Genomic DNA, 10323 nt, shown 5'->3' on the forward strand with positions numbered 1-10323 from the left:
CACCATATTTTAAATGGTTTTTAGGAGTGTTCCAAGGTCCCAAATCAATTCTCATATCCCGGTTATTTTGGTAAGGAAAATAGGACAGGATTTATGTGTTATATGCTTTTATATGTTATCTTATGATTTTATGTTATGTAATATGTTATGTTAAGTATGATTGTAGACTTGGGCATATGACCTATATGACTAACAAGCCCCAAATAGATTATGGGCATATGACTTGCTTAGCTAGCAAGACCCCACTAATCTAATGGGCATATGACTTGTTTAGTTTATGGGACCCCAAGTAATAATGGCCGTTATAGTATGTATGTGACATAAGTGTTATGGTATGTTTTTATGTTGCATTATGAATTTTTTATGTATATGGTTATATGTTAGATTTTCCTTGCTGGGCATTAGGTTCACTCCTTTTTGTTTATATGTGCAGGAAAATAGTTTTAGTGGCGGGTAAGGTTCTTGGCAGCTTGGGGAATGTGTATTGAGGCAGAATGGATTCAAAGAGCCGAGAGTTTCGATTCGAGGATGTAGTTTTGTTTCTTACGGTTTTTACATGTATTTTTTCGCATTTTATTATGTAAATCTCTTTTTAATTATGTCATGTTTTGATTTTAAAACAATGGGATCCCATATCCTACTTGATATTTTATGTAAGTTTAACTTTTATTTTTACAAGTTTCTTAATAAAGTTATGGTCTTTTCACTTGTAAAGTTTTATAAAGGATTAGTGTTTATGTATAGTTTTCATTAATGGTCCAAAAGTCTAGAGTAGTTGGGTCATTACAATACCCCTCGACTCGCCCTGAGTCGAATTCTCAACCCCGTTGTGACTTTTTGGCTATCCGTTCCCCAGGACTGTCTCGGATCGTGCTACACAGAAATATATCACATGCATATCATATTTATCACATTTACGGCCTCAACAGGCTAAAATCACAAACATACCCCTAATATCCAAACGGGGCCCACATGCACATTTAACTCAACTAAACATGCATCTCTATCACATACTGACATAAATTCACATATTAACATATTAAATCATTTATTGCCCTCCAGGCACGCGAATCAAGGCCCTAAGCCCTATTAGCAAATTGGGGTCGTTACAACTATCCCCTCCTTACAGAAATTTCATCCTCGAAATTACCTGAACAACTCAGGATACCGCTCTCTCATCTCTGACTCAAGTTCCCACATCGCCTCCTCAACCTTGTTGTTCCTCCACAGCACCTTCACCAAGGCGATGGTCTTGCTCCACAAGACTTTGTCTTTCCGGTCAAGAACCTGAACCGGCTTCTCCTCATTAGAAAAATCCTAATCAAGCTCCAGATTTTCATAACTTAGAACGTGCGTCGAGTCTGACACATACTTCCGAAGCATGGACACATGGAAAACATCATGAACCCCTGATAAAGCTGGAGGCATTGCTAGTCTATAAGCTACCTCTCCAACCCGTTCCAGAATCTCAAAGGGGCCAACAAACCTAGGGCTTAGCTTGCCCCAAACACCAAACCGTTTCACTCCCCTCAAAGGTGAAACCCTAAGAAACACATGGTCACCAACCTGAAATTCCACGCCCCTGCGTTTCAGGTTTGAATAGCTCTTCTGATGACTCTGGGAGGCGAGCATTTGCACTCTAATATTTTCAATCCCCTCATTGGTCCTCTGAAACATCTCTGGACCCAGATATCTCCTCTCACCTGTCTCATCCCAATGAACAAGTGATCTACACCTCCTTCCATAAAGCATCTCGTATGGAGCCACTCCAATGGTCGCCTGATAACTGTTGTTATACGAGAACTCGATCAAAGGGAGATACTTACTCCATGATCCCCCAAAATCTAGCACACAGGCTCGCAACATGTCCTCCAATATCTGAATCGTCCTCTCAGACTGTCCTTCTATCTGAGGATGATAAGCAGTACTAAACCATAGCTGCGTGCCCATAGCCTTCTGCAGACTCTCCCAAAACTTGGAAGTAAAGGTGGGGTCTCTGTCGGATACTATCGACCTCGGAGCCCCATGAAGTCGAACAATCTCCTTCACATACAACTCAACATACTGCTCCATAGTATAAGCTGTCTTAACAGGCAAGATGCCATGAATCAAGAATTAGAATCAATGTATTCCAATTCAGTCTGGGAACTTGTAGATCTGCCTGACAATGTTAATGCCATTGGATGTAAATGGATCTACAAGAAGAAAAGGGGTGTATATGGAAAGGTAGAGACCTATAAAGCAAGGCTTGTGGCCAAAGGCTACACACAGAGAGAGGGTGTGGACTATGAAGAAACATTTTCTCCTGTGGCCATGCTTAAGTCCATTCGCATACTTTTATCCATAGCTGCCATCTATAATTATGAGATATGGCAAATGGACGTCAAGACAGCTTTTTTGAATGGCCACCTTGATGAAACCATTTATATGGAACAATCAGAAGGGTTTATAAAGAAGGATCAAGATCAAAAGGTATGCAAATTGTTGAAATCCATATCTGGATTGAAACAAGCATCAAGATCTTGGAACTTAACATTTGATTAAACTATTAAAACATATGGTTTCGAACAAAATGTTGATGAAGCATGTGTTTATAAATACATCAAAGGAAAGATTATGGTTTTCTTAGTTCTTTATGTTGATGATATCCTACTCATTGGGAATGATGTAGAGACATAATCAAATGTAAAGAAATGGTTGGTTGACAAATTCCAAATGAAAGATTTAGGAGAAGCGAGCTATGTTCTAGGCATTAAAATTCTAAGAGATAGAAAGAACAAGCTCCTAGCACTTTCACAAGCAAATTATATTGATAAAGTGCTTGAAAGATTCTCTATGGAGAATTCCAAAAAGGGTCAATTGCCGACCAGACATGGAATTACCCTTTGCAAAGATCAGTGTCCAAAGACACCACAACAGCAAGAGGATATGAGAAAGTATCCCTATGCATCAGCTGTAGGGAGCCTAATGTATGCAATGTTATGTACGAGACCTGACATATGTTATGCAGTAGGCACTACAAGAAAAAATGCTTTTAATAACACCGAAAATGTGTTATCAAAACATACGATAACACTTTCTGATGTGTTAAGACCGACTATGTTATCGTAGGTCAGGGTACTTTACATAACACTTTATCAGTGTTATACAGATGTGTTATTGTATGTCAACGATAACACAATTTCTATGTTATTTTAATGTATAGATAAGTGTTGAATTATGTTATTTATAGTCGATTATATAACACTTTTTTTGTGTTATACTACACTTTAGTATAACACATTTTTTGTATTATACTACACTTTAGTATAACACATGTGTTATATTAGCTTAGAGAAACATATCTTTTTTTACTTACACAAAACTAGGAAAACAAATATGAAAGTTGAAGCCAAATAAGGTAACATAAATAGATTTTTATTAATTACTCAAAATTTAATTACAATATATAGTCTACTAGTCTAGGCTTAAGAAATCATATTACAACATAATTTATGCCCAATTTAGATTCCTTTATCACTAAATACAAAACAAGAAATGTACACAAAAATAAGTGAAATACATTCTTCCATTCGAAAGGCCTCAACTACAAATGTTGTCAAGAATTGCTCCAAAGAAATCATCTCAATATACCTGCACATTGTAAAAAAAAAAGTGCTTTTATTATTAATATGAAGAAACAATTCATACAGTTTATACTAACTTCTATCCCCATTTATTTCTTCTCTAAAGACCTAGCAAGGTTAATTCCTTTCTGTAAAGTTCAATACAAACATAGCATTGTGTAAATAGCTTTGGGAAAATTCTCTCTGTGATAGGTAACCAACAGGGCATCAAGTATGGCATCCAAATTAACAAGTAGAATGTGAATATGGCTGTTAGAGGTCCTTTATGAAGCCCATGCTATTCCTCTTATTCTCCCAAAGTTTCTCTTTCTTTCTAAGTTCGAAGTGGGAAATGTGTTTAGAGTTAGGTTATGGGAAACAAGACAAACAAAAACTGGGAAAAAAAAAACAAAAGTGGAAACGTTATCTTTTTGTATTAATAAACTAAAATCTGTTTCTTGTCAAGAAAGCGAAAAGCACTAGCTTTCCAACTTAGATTTCACGAGAACTTCTAAGATTTCTAGTTGCATAAATTTTTAAGTTTTTTAGCCTAACTAAATAACCATACACACACACCATACCTGAATCATGTGCCATACACACCGCCAAGCTTTTCGAGAAAATACAGGAGCCATAATTTCCACAAACCTGAAACATATTCAGAAGGTACTGTTAAACTTTACACCATTAAAAATATCTTTCCATAAAACATAAACATATTCATATTAGAATCACTTCCAGGTGGGCTCTATCTCATGTAAGTGGCTCTTGTGACTCAATTCATAAAAGCTCAAACCATCCAAACATGACTTTAATTCATTTTATAAGTAAAAATCAAATATTGAAAATCAAATGGATTTGTTGCAGAAACATTGGGTAACGGCCAATTTGATATATTATTATTTAGATAATTACTATGTCTTGTATAAGACAAACTAAAGTATCAACAAAAACTCTGGAAATTGTCATGTTTTAAGTTCATATATGGGAATATGACATTATAAAAAAGGAAACCTCATCAAAATTCTGCCAGGAAGAGATGCTTTCATAATACTATGTGGTAATTCATTTCAAGAGGGAAACTATAATATTTTATGAACATAAGAAAGGTCTAGCCTAATTCATTGCAAGTATAAAACAATAGCAAATAGGGGATAGGATACGGCAAAAAACACAAAATAACAAAGAAACCCAACAATAGCAACAAACAAGATTTCTAATGGAAATTCTCAATCCCCGGTCATTACAATGCAAGCTGGATTGATGATAAATTTATACATAGCTATTAGATATGAAGAGCATGAAGAAACAAACTATCACCAATATCAATCAAATCAACTATTACTGGTAAAAGATGTTGTGGGTAGTGGGTACTAGTCCAGCAATCCTTATGGTTTCAAATTTTTTGCAATAAATAAGAAGAAACGTCGCTAAAGCTTTTTATATTCTAGAGAAAGCACAAAAATTACCCTCAAATTTTATTCTAGAGAAACTATATAATGAGAAGTAAAATCAGGCAATACAACACTCAAATTTTATTAATCAAAATTATCCATCATAACATAACATACTCACAGCAAAAGAAAGGCCTTGCTTGAAGCACCATAAGGTGGGACCAAGCAAGACACCAAATATCAAAGGTGGGTCATGATTTTTCTTCTCAAGAAATGAAAAGTTGCATTTCTACATGCAGCTTTTCTTCCATGGAATTCAAACAAAGAAGTCGGACTAGAAAGTCCCCAAAGTGATTGACCTAACTGAATCTCAAGTCTTCTTCAAGCAGTTGTATGGGAAAATGAGTCTAGTCTACCCTTACCTAGTCTTCCAAATGGAAAAGAAACTCTATACCTAATAAACTTACAATAGAAACTTGAACAAAACTAAAAGAACAGCTCCTAACAGCAAAGAAACAGAGCCAAATGACTCTGTTTATTTAGTTAGCAAACTATGGAATTGATTTTTTTTTTTTCTTTCTCATATCAAAAAAATAAAGTTACAATTATGCCTAGCATCTCTGATTTAACAAATAAGTAAAGCAAGAAAGAAGGAAATAAAAAAGAAAAGAATAGCAGAAAAACCACAAGGGTAAAAACCCACACTTTCTCTCTAATGGTGGGTACACAAATAACTTAAAGATAAGCACACCAATGCCTAGAACATCATGAAAGAAAGTCAGATAAGCATACCAATACCAATTACGTAAGTGATGAGTGTATGTATGTTTTCTAGTCATGAGTACCTGAAATTGAAAGAATTTCACTAACATCAGAACTTGAGTAGCCTAATCCCCCAAACTTCTTTGGACTAACAGCCCATAATGGAAAAATCTAGAACCAATATAAAAAAAAAAAATTCATTGAAATCGAAAAAAAAATTGAGATGATTAAAAATAAATGTTCAATGAAGTTAGTGGAAGAAGTTTTGCCTACCTCTGCATAAGCCATGTCATGAAGTTGGAAAACACAAAATACAATAATAGATGACATTAAGGGCCAGTTCCTATACAGAATTTGTTGAGGAGTTTGACAGTCTTCTTCACATTTTTGCAAATTTGAACTTAGATCAGATCCATTCGTGTTCACCTCTAATCGATCACAAAGTTTCTCATTCTCTTCTTCATCAACTTTATTATGAAAGTGAAGTGTTTCCTGAGACCACATGCAAGTAGTTAGGTATGTTGATCAATAAAGATTAAACATTTTTTTCATTGTTAGTTACAAATTTTGTTATGACTAAAAATAAGATTTTTTATAGTGTTAATTTTTAACTATACAGATCAAACAATATCACTCTTATAGTTGGAGCTAAAAGATCCCAATATGACATTGAGTACCTAATCTTTAGACCCTTCATTGCAAGTACGATTATGAGTTGAGTCTTTTACCAAAATAATCCAAACAAACATATTCTTCCCTTTTCCGTTTACAGTATTATGCTACCGAATCTTTCTATGAAATTATCACAAATATAAGCAAGAAATATTTCATAACCACAAATGTGTAAGTAGAAAATCATGCTTAATGATCTAAAGTTATGGATCTTCTAATCTTTGAATTTTCTTTGTGATTCTTTAACTGTGACATCAGTATAATAATTCAGCTTATGAGATGATCTTGAGTCGATCATTATAGGAAAGACTAGACATGGAAGTTGAATATCAGATGAACATAGCCTTCAATCAAGAATAAGATTGAAAAACTAAACTGAGTCTTATGTTCATATTGCCCCTTAAATTTCATATCGATGTTTCGAACACTATCACGTTGCAGTAGCTTTAGAAATTTTAAAGTAGTTTTAGGGAAACCTATCAAATCAATTTTTTTTTAAGTTTAAAGTTAGACACTTGAACAATTTTTGAGAAGGACAATGAGACATTAACCAATAAATAAATATCTAAAATAAATAAATTGATCATTCTTACCTCCCAAACAGTGATTCTTGAGAAAAAATATGTGGTAACTTCTCAACAGGCTGTTGTACAAATTTATAAAAAGAAAATAATACATGATGTGTAAATGTGACAAAATTACCATATTCATTTCATACACCAAGAAACACTACTTGTGCAAGGAAACCTCTAAGAGCCAGACCAACATAATTAGTAATCATGAAATAAGGCAAGATGTGAGTGGTAATAGATTAATAATAACTAACTTACCTGTAATGATCTGTGAAGCCTAGTTCCAAGAATTTTTATTGGTAATGACATGAGGCCTGCAATGAATTCTTGAAATTGTTTTCTTAGAGACTCCATTTCCTCACCAGGATCCAAATTAATCAATGCCTTAACTAGTACTTGAAATGCAATCTGAGAGAGAGACCAAAAGGGGGTTTAGTCTTATATGTGTTATTAAAAAGTACCATTAAACATAATAATTGTGAATCTGTTTTGACAGACAATTATTCAAACAAACTTATTCTGAACCCCATAACAATTGGTTCACCTTTTCTATTTAGCAAATCATTTTCAAACCTAAGTAGAAGCCAGAGATGGGGTATTTCAAAAATCAATAATTATTACTTTCACTGTTTCACAGATAGATTCTTTATCCCCCCAAAAAAATAAATATTTATGAATATAAATAAATCACCCCTTAAAAATATCTTAACCACACAAAAAAGGCCAAAGGTTTAAACTTTAAAGATAGAAGGCATCTTTTGTTTTTTGCTGTGTCTACTTCAAACTCTTCCAAAAAAAACTAAACTCAGATGAACCAAGTAATAGTCTTTATTTTTTTATTTTTCCTTTCTAAACTTCAAATATTAAAGAATATCCTCACAACTCATTCCCCAAGATCAAGATGTGTGAGAAAGAAAGCTTACATTTTTGGTTTCATCCTGAATGTAGATGGGTCGGTCATGGCTCCAATTTGTCATAGATTCTTGGACATACTTGTACATGTCTCTAGTGATTTAAGCCTTGAGATGTGGAGATTTAAAGAAGCCACCCACTAGTCCTTGGATTCTCCTTTGCAAGCTTCCATTGATAAGCAAAATAGAAGAGTTTCCCATCAACTCAGTCAGAGATTTTGGGTAAGAAGGCACAAAAACCTTTGCATCACTTTGCAGAATAAATTTAATCACTTCTGCATCTGTTGAAACTATAGCTAGACTTCCAAATATGTGGGACTTAAACACCTTGCCATATCTAACCAAAAAACAAGCACACTTGTTAAACCATGTACTTAAATTAAAATAATAACTAATCCCAAACTTACAAGAATTAAATGATTTTTATGGTAGACGTTGAAGCCATGGATATTGACATTTGGAGCCTCTTTAAGAAACCCAATAGTTGGTATAATTTTACCCTGAATAATGAGAGAAAAAAGTTCAAGTTAAACCAAAGAGCTGCAAGTACCAACAGAAATTATGAACTAATAGCATCTTGGATATAAGAAAAACTTTCCCCTTTCACATAAGAAAAACAGAGAACAAATTAATAGAAGAACATCATAATAAGTGAAGCACGTTTGCATATGCTAAACAAACTACCTATTTTTTCTACTCCAGCTGACATTAAAAGACTGGTTCTTGACAACTTTAAACAAAAGTCATATATAATATTCAACAAGTGCTACCAATTACTCAACGTACCCGACTAAATTTGCAGCAAGAACTGAGCACAACAGCTCTGATCTAGATGGCAATGTCCTGTGAATTTCAGATGAAGGAAAAGGAGTATGTAGAAACCAACCAACTTTCATCAAGAAATACTGGAATACATCTCTGTGAGGAAGAAATAGAAAAGCATCAACAGAATTGATTTTCACATAATTTAACTAAAAAAACATGTTTACTCAATCAGAGGAAAAAAAAATATCAACCCAATAAGCAAAGGCAGTAATATTAAATGGTTTGAATGACTCTATGTCAAGAGTCGAAAATTAAGCTTTTTGGCTAGAGACTTAGTAAGTGCATTCTGTCCAACTGTATTTGTCACATTTACACCAGCCCAACCGATCCACCTTGCCTCAAACTCCTTCACGCCTTTAACACAACCATACAGTACAAGTGAATATCATCAGGTAAAAAAAGTAACAAAAAACTATTAATACAGGGAACTATTTTGTTAGACACACAATAATATCATCAAGTAAATAATCTTAATATAAATATAAATAGACCAAACAATCTTAAAAAATGAAGAGTAGGAATTGCATACCCAGAAGAGCACTGACTAAACCCCCAGCACTAATCTCTAAATGCCATACATCTTCACCTTTCCTTACAGCAGAGACTGGTAATCTGTTAGCAACTACCAATAACCGTTGCCTAGCAGGCTTTTTATCTGGCTTTTCACATCGCTCATAATTGTTAGTCGTTGCAATATCACCTTCAGGGCACTGTCCAACAGTGGCAACTTTCGAATTATCATCTTCTGTTAAGCAGACGTCATTCTCAATATACTGAGCCCCCTATTATTATTGTTACTATTCTCAGTAGTTACATCGTTTGATTGAGAAGTCCTGCTGTTTTTCCTTATCTTCCTATCATTCACTAGCCGTCCAACTCGACCGGTCGACAAGGTTTGGTTACACTCGTACTTGTTCCCTGACATGCGCTCTCTATGCAACTGAACCTTGTGTGCCAAAATTTATAAGCACAAATGCTTCTCAAGACAACTGCCTCTCCTACATTATATTTTTGGAATAGTGAGTCTTCAGGGGCCAGTAAACAAGACAAAGCTTTGAAAATTAATTAAAAAAAAAACATAAATACTGCTGTAGAATTACTCTAATAAAAGTGTTAAGCAATGAGATAGGCAAAAGGGTAAGTGAAAAACACAGTTACGTCATTGAATCAATTATTTGAGTCCATAAATTTGAAGGAAAAAAACCCAATTAATAAGAGAAAAAAAGTAGGTTATTAACTAGTGAAGAAAAGGACCCACTACTACCCAGAAAGAAAGAAAAAAATGAACGAAAGGTACATCGAGCAAGTCCCCACCATAGGTACATATATCACATCATTCAGACGAAACAGCAAACACATTGCATGGGTGGAAAACATGTTGGAACTGCAATTCAGTGATATTGAGAAAGCAATTATCGTGATATATCTTAAGATGCCAAAGCCAATATGATTCAAAGAAGAAGAAAATCAGATCTAAACATTTATTTTAATAAAGATAAATCTATTTAATATATACATATATCAAATTACCTCTCTCCCTTTCTTCCTCCACAACACTGATCTAAGAAGCATATAGATACGA

The 10323-nt window shown here is 34.2% G+C and overlaps 1 long non-coding RNA gene across 1 annotated transcript; it reads right to left on the reverse strand.

Annotated features, from left to right (window-relative positions):
• Positions 1 to 7356: 7356 nt before the first annotated feature.
• Positions 7357 to 8014, reverse strand: LOC133783935 (uncharacterized). The gene is made up of 2 exons (XR_009871036.1): positions 7929 to 8014; positions 7357 to 7413 (listed from the first exon to the last, which is right to left on the reverse strand). It is a non-coding gene; the product is annotated as an uncharacterized LOC133783935 (long non-coding RNA).
• Between the last annotated feature and the right edge of the window lie 2309 nt (positions 8015 to 10323).

The sequence above is a fragment of the Humulus lupulus genome, chromosome 6, assembly GCF_963169125.1.
Source record: "Humulus lupulus chromosome 6, drHumLupu1.1, whole genome shotgun sequence".
Lineage (NCBI taxonomy): Eukaryota > Viridiplantae > Streptophyta > Magnoliopsida > Rosales > Cannabaceae > Humulus > Humulus lupulus.